Below are 11,174 nucleotides of genomic sequence, written 5' to 3'. Positions count from 1 at the left end.
AAAAGTTTTATTTTTCAAAAAAGAGGAATTAATAACAGGTTTGATTTGAAATAGAGTCCAAACTCTGCACTTCTTTGACTCTCTGTTCCTATTCTGATGACACAAGCCAAAGGATATTAAAAGTTGCAGCATTCAGACATTTGCTGATTCCGTAGGAAGAGTCTCCTCTTTAGAACTGTAGTCATAACCACCGTCACCACTGCTTCCTTGGATGTCACAGCACACATTGCCCTCTACTTTCTATGTTCACCTGTCCTTATAGTCTATTCCAGTTAATGTTCCAGGTTGCTTACATAGGATCATATTTCTAATTGTTTTCTTGTCTCCCTAATATCACTGTAAATTCCATGAGGAAGACTATGGTGTCTTCTTTTCATACACCAAAATATCCAGCACTGGGTGCCTCTTTATATTCTCAGTTTCTCCACAGTGCCAGGCACATAGCAAGTGTTGGATAAGTTTATACTTATATTAGCTATATTTATGTACTTAATATAAATATTAACTGTGAGTGTCCCAAAAATGTATACACACACTTTGAGTAATTATAAAGGCAATGTTTATTAAAATGCATTTCATTTTCAAAATTGAGCTATCAGCTGTTAAAGTGTGTATGCATTTTTTTGGGATACCCTGTATAAATAGTTAATCCAAAGTACACCTGAAGAGTGATTTATATTACTTGTCTGGACCCTAAAGATGGTATTTTCATTTCAATAAGTAGATAGTAAGAATACAGTTTTGCTCTTGATCTTCTTTAATGTTATTGCATTAGAGCTATAGTAGAAAAGCTAATATACTTCATGCAGTTTTACACTAAAGAAAAAAAACACAAGAGATCATCTACACCCCTGAGACAGGTGTGAATTTATGTGGCTTCCCTCCTGCTCCAATTAAAAAAAAGCACTACTCAGCAACTGTAAAGTGCAAATGAACATCAGAATATCAGGATTTGTGATTTCTTGGCATAATTCTCTAATGTACAGTTTTACACATTCATGCAGTTGGTTTTTAAGGTGATTTTTGTGGTAGCTAATTGTTCTTTATCATTATTTAGGTCTGAGTTAGTTGTGCCATATGGTCATTAAATTCTTGTATCCTAAAAACAATTGAGATAGAGCATCAGTGAATGTGCTTCTATATGTTATCACAGCTATTCTTATAAAAGAATCATTTCATAGGTACAGAAGAAAAATCAATATGTAGCTAAAATAAGGCATGCCATTAATACTTAGACGCAACAAATTGCATTTTCTCAATATCAAAACACTTGACAAAATAGCTCATTTTATATTATAAATATTATTTTTTTTATTTCCTAAAGATAAACTATACAGAGAATTATCAATCAAGTGAGATAACGAAAATATATTGCGTGTGGTCTATGAAGAAAAACTTGTATGTGCTTGTGATCCACCTCCATTTAGATTTATTGATATATAATAGATATCAAGGTACTCTAAATGGTTGTCTAGTGATAATAATTACCTTTTGGGGCCACACTTTATCAAGTTGATTCTATACATAAGAATTTTACTACCCAAACGACAATGTGTAATGGGCTCTTCTCTTTTAACTAATGACAGTCTATTAAATAACATGATCAAAGCCTCAGCACATCTTGAAATTAGGTTAAAGACATCTTAAAAATTCACATTTTACATGGAGTTAGAATTTCAGTGATATGGTTAGTTCTTGAGATAGAAAAAAATCAAGGAATAATTTTTAGTGGTGTTTTTGCTTTCAGTCCATCAAGTTTTCTAGATAAATATAACACTGACCTGAAGAAGTAAATTTCCCTGTGATTTCTGTTATCTCTAATATCTCATATCATATGTGCATTTATATAAGTTCTATCTCCCAGGCAGGGTCGGAGTTGATGTCCAGCAGCCCTTCTCCTGTTCTCTGCAGTAAATTCATAGCACATGCCCCCACCAGCTTTTATGCAATTAAATTTGCTATTCTTCACACTCAAGCAGAAACCATTGAAAATGTAATGGTAACTGTTGTGTGGATGAGAAAGGCCTATTTGTCACCATTCATTATGCCAATTCAGCCATGATAAATTAGCAGAAATGGAGTATTTTCCACATATGTAGTGTGAGTTCCCTAAGCCTCCTGGTCTGAATGCTGAGAGGGGTGCTCTGTAAGGAAAAGGCATGCATAATGCAGGACTCCTAACAGCACTTGGCAGTCTGGAGCCCGAATGGCCCGATCTGACTCATCTACATGTCGAACTTGTTTGACATTTGGCTAATGTGTAATTTTGTTTTGACATGAATCATTGAAACTTAAACATGTTAAACTAAATATTTGAACTCTACATAAAACCTTTATTAAAAATCTAAAGGGATATGTGAAGCCTTTGAAAAAGCACTGTAGCTAAACATAAAATAATTATACGTAATAGTTTCAAAATTCCCGACTTTTCTCTTTAGAAGGAGCAAACTAACCTGGGGATATTGATATTTTGCTTTCAATGAAAAGAAAATTATTTCAGTATGAACTTGTCTCCTCATGGTAAGGTGATGTGAAAGCTCAGCACTTATTGGGTAAGCTAGAAATTCGGTTCATCAGTGATAGAGGATTTGGGGTCTATACACACCAGAGTACAAATCTCTGCATTATCTGGGTAAATACTGCATTTCTTTTTAAGTTATTTAAAATGACACCGAGAAATAGAAAATTTAAAAAATACTATATATATATAGTATTTTCAGCATCTGAAACCGGTGACCAGGAGAAATTAGTTACTATATTAAACTCTAGATTCAATGATATAGCTGTCACTGGACAGTAGAGGACAGAAACCAACTCAAGAGTGGAGACTTTCTGGGTCTAGCAAAGAGACAGTCTTCCAATCTAGTCCAATAAATCCATCACCCAGAACAGCCATTTTAAAATTACCGAACATGATAAAAGACCACACCTTACTTCCTGCATTCCAGAAAAGCATATTGTGGATACCGTCGGAGCCTCACAGGACTGAGGTCAAAACTGTATTCCTTATAACCTGACCCCAACTTGCCTCTCCTTCTAATGGGTCTCCTGGAAGTCTCTTGACTCACACTTGGGAACAGCAAAAAGACATTTTTTTCATGACAAACTATGACAAAGTGTTGAAGAAAGCTCACCTTACCAAATAAAGTTAACTGAAATATAAAAGGTAATATTAGAATATTTATAAAGACAATAGAGCACAGTCCTAAATTACTACTTTAAGTTGTAACAAAATAAAATGCTCTGAGTCTTTAGTTGGGTAATGCATCAATATAGGAAACATAGAAATATTTGAATTTCTACTTTTGCACTGACAACAAAAGGAGATAAGAGTGGCCTGAATAATGTTACCAAGTGCAGTCAAGGCCCTCCTAGCTACGGTTAAAGCAAAGGGCTCAGCAAGCGGATGGTGTGAAAGGGGGAACCCCTTCTCCCCTGGCGGCTGCTCAGTTCCCTCCAACAGAGCTGATTTTTTTTAATGCCCTTTTGCACTAAATTGACCTTTTCCATGAACAGGTCAGCCAGGTGCAAGCTAGCAGATGTGACTTTCCATGGTTTCTAAGCCTCAGGAGGCCATTTATCTCCTCTATCACTAGGACTCAATGCTAACAAGAAGTATGGTGAAGCAGCATTTTTATTACGGTATGTGGATTTGACAAAACTGAATGTTTTCCAATAGGAAAAGCACACCAAATGTGTTCTTTTCATTATGTTATGATTACATCATAAAACAGACTGTTTTGGTAGTAGTATGGAGATGCTTATAAAGCCATTTCTGATAGTCTTATCTTATACCCCCATAAAATGCCCTTTTCACCCACTGCACTTTGAATATATTTTTAATGGTTTAAGAACATGTTGGATTTTACTGGAGGACCTCAAACCACTGAAAGAACTCCTCTCAGCACTTCCCTTGGTTGCCCTCCACACCCAAGCTCAGCCCCATCTCATGTTTTGTGGCTATTTTCTTAATAAAGAGCACATTCTGTCCCTCCTCCTCCAACAAGGGCTTGAGGGTGTCCAATCCCCATCTTTCCATGTCTCAGCCCCTGAGTCTCACTGGATCACTAACCTTGTCAGATAAACTAATCTCAGCTAACATTTTAAAGGCCTTGTTGGAGGAAACACGTATTTAACATTTCTTAACCTGACTTTTCTTATCTAACTCGGTAGTACCTAAATCTGGAGAGCTCCTTAAAAATGAAGATTCTTGTGCTTTAATCTAGATTTTTATTCGAGTCTACAGGGACTCAGGAATCCCCAAATAATTATATAGGGTAGCCAAATTTGGGAACCCTTTGGTCAATTCACTAATGCCTATTGTGGGAATTGTGAGACCACAGTAACTAACAGGACATTATTTCCTGCCAAGGAAAAATCCATGGGTTCACATCTCTAGTCCATCACTGATCAGTTGTGTGGCCTCTTTGAGCCCCAGTTTTCCACCGTAGAAAGCAAGGAGATAATCACATTTGCCCAGGTTGTTGTGTGAGTGAATGAAATAATTTTGCTGAAGATGTCAAAATGAAACAAGAAAAATAAAATTGAGAGAAGGGAAATAAAATGCATGTTAGTATTGAAATAATGGTTACATAATGCAGTCCTGAGAGAAATAGTCAATTATGCTGCTTTCCTGATAAGGAAGTCAAGTCATTACATCTTCTGGGCTGTGAATGGAATTATCCTGGGTGGATGTCGAAGTGGTCCTGGCCCAGACACAAGGAGAATCTTCCCTTGGGCAACCTGAGAATCCTCCATATACTCATTCAACATATATTTGTTGAGTGCTCACTGTCCGTGAAACACAAAGGATAGCACATGGAGATGTAAGAGAGACAGAGACAGGTTGGCCCTGCTCTATTGTAATTTATATTCTAGTGGGAGCAAGGCTGATAATTACAAATAGACAAATGAGCAGTAAATGAATAAATTTTAGAAATCAGATTGTGATAAACTCCATCCAGGACATGAAAAATGTTATGGGACTGACTGGGCAGATGCTTTGGATTGGATGGGAAAGGAGGGCATCTTCCAGAATGTGATGTTTAAGCTTAATTCCAAAAGTCAAGAAGGAGGCAACCATGGGAAGATTGGGGGGTAAGGGTATAGCTAGCAGAGGTCACAGTTAGTACAAAGGCCTTAAGCAAAAAGATAAGAGAGTTGTCAGAGTATAGAAAGCTTTGTATTCCAGGGTCAAGAGTTTAGATTGTATTCTAATGGCAATGAGAAGCCCCTGGAACGTTTAAAATAAGGGTAGTGTCATGATTAAATATATGTTTTACCAGAATCAATCTGGGATCTCAAGGGAGAATGGGTTTTAAGTAAGAATGATATGTTTAGAAGTGTGTCTCACCAGGAGTGAAAGCAAGCACACCATTCAGGAAGCTACTGCAATCGTCCAGGCAAGAGGACAGGTGGAGGTAGTTTGGAAGAGAAGGATGATCATGAAGAGAGACAGAAATGGATGGAGTCAAAGCATGTTTTAGAAGCAGTGTCTACAGCTCTTGTGATGCAGTGGATAAACCAAGGCTTTGGGGCTGGAACAGGTGGGTGATGGCTGGCAAGGAGCAGGTTGGTAGAAGGCAAATTCAAGAGCTCTCTTGGTGATATTTCACTGCCATAAAACTTAAACAACAAAAAAGAAATTAGCAGTCTAAATAAGTCCATGAAAGTCATCCAATGCTTACTTAAGTACCAGAAAAGCCACTTCTGAACTAAGATACTAACAATACAATAAGGAACTTTTAAAAAGCATTTTAACAATGCATTTATACAAAGGACAACTTTTTAAAAACCACCTCCCACATGGGATATTTTAATAATTTTACAATACACAAAACTATGAAATGATATGGCAAAGTATAAATACAGTTAAATTAATAATCTAACTTAGGACATGACTAACTTGCTGCCATGAGATTAAAGGCGGGTAAACTTTCTTTAGCACCAGGTCAGCTACAGTAATAATGGAACTGACTGAGAGTTCACTATGTATCAGGCTCTGTTTTAAATGTTATCTTTCTGAAGCTCTGTGAGATAAATTCTGTAATCAGCCTCATTTCACAAAGGATGGACCAGAAGGGACTTCCCAGCTGTGACAGAGCCTTCAAGGGGAAAACAGGCTTTGAACTTAGGGTGTCTGACTCCAGAGCCCCAGCTCTTAAATCATGCAAGGAAAAGGAAACCAGGACCTCCTGGGCAAAATATCACTGTGACCTGCTTCACTGGAAAGAGTTAACAACTTCATGCTCCTGGCATTCCCTTGGCAGAATTCTGTCCATATACAACTAAAAACAAACAAGACCAAAGCCCTAGGTGCTTGAAAGCTATGATATAAGAAAAGATAATTGGATTGTTTGCTGTATGGGTATATTGTTTTAACTTGCCTTATGCAATAAAACCCCATTAATTCACACTTCACTAATCTCATGTAGTTAACCAACTAAACTATATGTAATTAATATTAAGAAATACTACTTCTTCAAAGAATTCTTAGAGTCCTTCTTATTTGTAAGCTAGGAAAAATCCAGTTTATTTTTAAGAGTCTTTTATTTCTGATTCTAGTAAGTATCTATTATGTTCCCAAAGTATTTTATACTTACTATGTAGTATAAAGCAATCAGGGCTTTTGCGAAGTATAGTTTTTTTTATAAACTTAGCTTTATTACTTGTTAATATCCATTATATCTTAGCTTAAAATATTAACTTTCTTTGAGATTACTAAAATTCAATTTTTCTCAAATATTTTTTCAGGCAGATTTTTCACTTTTTTTTTCCCCTTTATTCCTAATGAATGAAGTTTAAACAGTGTTCACACTTATGGGATTACATACAAAAAATAATAGTGAACAACAACTTTCAAAACTATGTTCCTTTTAATTCTGTGGAGACTGTTTAGAGAAATAAAAAGTGCAAATGACACAGATTTGCATCTGTGATTCACGGAGCAACCCTTCCCAAGTTGATGGAAGGAGCCAGGAAATGCCCATAGCCACCTAAGACTTTTGATACAGGCATTTCAAACACCGCCAGCCATTTGTCACCATTTTTAGGAGGGAAATCTCTGTGTTGGACAATAGGAAATGATAAATAGCTGATTTTGATTGAGGCCTAGTTTTAATTTTTTAAAAAATGATAATTTAGGTCAGAGACCTCGCTAAAACTTGGCACAGGACAAATAGTGCTAATTTTTAAGGGGAAGAAAGATAGCTTGTCGTAAAAGCTAATGTTTATAGAGAAGTTACTATAAGCAGTCCTCATATTAAGTATTTTACACGAATTATTGCCTCTAACATTCACAATAACCTGTGATATGTGCCCTATAATTTTGTCCCAGCACAGAAGAAACTGGTACAGGAGGTCACACAGTAGGGAATGACACTGATATTGGAATCTAGCTCACTTTCTTGGTCACTGTGCTCTGTAGGTGAGCTGTTGCCTGAGAAGTATCTAGAGAACATGATCATCATCATTGGAACTTTCTCCACATCTCGACAGCAGCAGCAGGCCTGGGCGATATTTACAGTGAGTTGGTGGGGGGGGGGGGGGTGTTTAGCCAGTCAATGCTCAGATAACTCAAATACAGGCCCAAGATCACACAGCTACCAGCAGAAGACCTGTAACTTGCACCGGGACCTGTCATATGCCAAAGTCCATCATCTTCCTGCCGCATCACATTCACTTACTCTGACATTGAATGGGCTACCTACTTTTTGGTTTGAGATAAAGTTCATAGGCATTAACAATTTGTCTACCCAACAATCAGAGTCACCTGTTGTCACCTCTTTGGCTACCTGCCCTGGTACCTTGCTGTTCTGGTCTGCAAATCGGCTTAAAAAATACTAACCATGTTTGTTAGACTTGTTTAAAAATAAGAATAAAACAATCTCGGGAACAATGCAAGGAAAGGACAACAAATGATATTCAAGCTGCATGTTGACCCCAATGGACCAGCAGTAGCTGCCTGGAGTGGCTGGTTGAGGCAATATCCAGGCTCTGCAGGAATGAGGACCCGCAGGAAGCAGTGATGTCTGGCATAGTCAAGGGAAGGGAAAGTGGTGCCACACTTCTGGGGCCTGAGGAGTATTCAATGAGCAAATTACATAAAGGTTACTGTGTGGTTCTGGCATCATCTCTCTAGCCTTTCAGATATGTTTTTGTTTACTCCTTTGTTCTTAGCTAGAGTATACAGAGTTAAGAAGGCTAGATAAAATGACTTCTCAATAGCTAAAATGTTCATAAAGGTCTTTTTCTTTTTTCTTCCCCTTTAACTTTTTTTTTCTTGGCCTGTGTTCTATGATTTAAGTCTTAATTTTGGCAGCATCACCCACAGTACCCACCAGATTTATCTAAGTCATTGAGAGCAAACAAGGCTAAAAGAGTGCAAACTTCTGCTACAGGTTAGACAACCACAAGTGAAGAAGTAAGTTAACAAAGAAACAAACAACTTAGAGTCTGCATAAGATTTTTACAGAAACAGAGGGTGGGGCAAAACTAGGTTTACAGTTGTCCATATGGAAAAAAAATACAATAATTAATGAATAATAATATAAGAATAAACTCTGTTTCACACACTAACAACTGTACATCTACTTTTGTCCCACCCTGTACTATGTGTGAAGATTTAAGTACACATGACACCCCGGCACCCATTGGACTACTGATATCAACTCTGCATTTGACCCCTGCATCATTCGTTCCACTGTCCGCAGGAGCTGATGACATTTCTTGGCCTCCTTTGCTGCTACTTCTGTCTTTGTTGCCACCACTTCAGCTCCATGGACAATCTCCTTTGCCTGATTTCCCCTTCTCTCTGCCTTATTTCTTATCTCGTTGGACTCCTGTCTTGTCTTCTGAGCCTCTTGGCTTCTAGATCAAAAGACTGACCTTTTATTTATGTCACCATGAAGCCAGAAGATTCTCTCTTGTTGGAGAACTAATCAATCATAGCTCATTTGCTGTGGCAACTGATGGCAAAACAGTGGGTTTTGGTCCTGATATTAACATCTCCTGATAGGTAGGAGCTCAATTTGCTAGAGAAGTATCCTAAAAATATGATTGTTTCTGATTTATCATCACCCAGAGACCCAATATGTCAACTGGTATCCTGAAGGACATCATCCTGTCTTTATTCAAAGACCAGAGTTAACTGTTATTGAAAATTCAATTAAATAGAGTTATGAAGGAAAGAAAGTGAATAGAGAAATAGTTTCTGGGAAGTAAAAATGAGACAGGGTTTTATTGTTGTTATTTTATTGTTGCTGTTGTTGTGCAAGATACCGTTTCATCTATCTATGTTTACCTACTGAAGAGAAGCAAGAGTAGAGGGAGAGAGAACAAAAAATACATGGGTGAGTGGAGGTTATTCATAGAATAAAATTGTGGCTATTGAGTACTTGAAATGTGTTTATAAGTACAAAATGCACATGGAATTTTGAAGATTTTTTTCATAAAACAAAAATATATAAACTATCATATTAATATTTTTTCATATTGGTTATATATCAAAAAGATAACATTTTGGATACAGTGATCTAAATAATATATATTACTAAAGTTAACTTCATCTGTTTCTTTTTACTTTCTAAAAAGACTAATAGAAAATTTTAAATTGCATATATGACTTGCATTATAGCGTTTTTAGGCAGCATTGGTATAAGGTCTTATCTACTGGGATTAGGTTCAACCTCAAGAAAGCTCCAAAACAAACACAGGATTACTCAAGATGCCTGTGTATTGATTCCTCACACAATAGACCAAAAGTAGACAGGCTGATAAGGTTGACTCCAGAGTCATCAGAGACTCAGGCTCCTGTTATCTTTATGTTCTATCATGCTAAACATGCCGCCTCATGTTCCAAGATGACTGTTAAAGCTCTAACCAGATTGACCACATTCCAGCCAGCAGGAAGGAGAAAGGAACCTATTAAAGATACATTCCATGTGCAGCTTTCCAAAAATGATTTTCCACCGTCTTCCATGATAAGCAAGAATCTACATTGGTCAAGATACGGGCGCCCTTGTAAAATTTTGGGGGGAGAAAACTGGCCACTCTAATCTGGTACTATTTCAATCATAATGTCACCCATAAGTACAAGAGAGTCTGGACAATGCAGCCTTTATTCCAAATAGTCAAGTATACAGCTAAAAATCAGGAGTTATTTTTAGGTTGACCATTTGTCCCAGTTTGCTGGAAAGTCTATTTTCTCTGTGTTGTCCTGGCATAATTATTAATAGCTCCCCCTTTCTCTCTCCTGAGTGTCCTAGTTTGGATGATAAATTATATGGTCATCCTTGCTATTTTACCAAGAAAAAAGAGAGAAATAGATAATGGGGTAGACAATTCAGTATCTGCCAGAAATCCTTGAGGAATCACTTGAGAAATCCTTGGCAGGTGGGTGTTTCTTCAATCCACTTCACCATTATTCTGAAACTATGCTTTTGGAGACTACTTGAGACCTTCGCATTCACAAGTTAAAGGACTTTTCTCACTACTATTTGTTCACTTAACAAATATTTGTGTTGTGACTTCATGCACCAAGCACTGTGCATTTGGGGGATGTTGGGGTAAAATAGAGTCCAATGCTATTAAACCCATAATATTAAACCCATTTCTTATTACAGTAGAGTAATAAGAGTCTGAATTGTCTGAACAATCTGGGTTCTGGGATTGTTGTTTCTCCCCCTGGATATTTCTTTTGTCTTTTTCTGGTTCCAGAAAATTCTAGCCCATTGTTTCCCAAAATGTCCTCAATGCATCACTAGAACTTCAAGAAAGTTCCATAATCAAAAAACATTTGGAAGTGCAGCATAATTAGAGCTCCATAATGCAAATTAGCATATTAAAAGTTCTGAGAAGTCCTACAATAGAAATTCCTATTTAACTCTTTTAATCTAAACTGGTTTAGAGATTAGTACCTCCCTTTTGCACTGTTCCTTCAGCCCCAGAAATATGAGGATATTGTAAGATTCTCTGTCCATAGTTCCTCCTTCTACGTTCCACCTCCTGGTGCTCACATTCATTCCCTATTTTTACCTCTAAGGAGATGACACCTAAGCAACCTTCTCTAGCCTTTACCTCATCCTCCAAACTAACTAAATGGATGTCTCTGCTTGAGGTAAACATCATAATCTCAAACTTAATGATCTAAAATTTGAATTTGCTTTTTTGTCCAA

This window comes from Miniopterus schreibersii, assembly GCF_964146895.1.
Source record: "Miniopterus schreibersii genome assembly, chromosome: 6".
In the NCBI taxonomy this organism is placed as follows: Eukaryota; Metazoa; Chordata; class Mammalia; order Chiroptera; family Miniopteridae; genus Miniopterus; species Miniopterus schreibersii.
The sequence above is the reverse complement of the archived record's forward strand: the minus strand, read 5'-3'. Positions refer to the sequence as shown.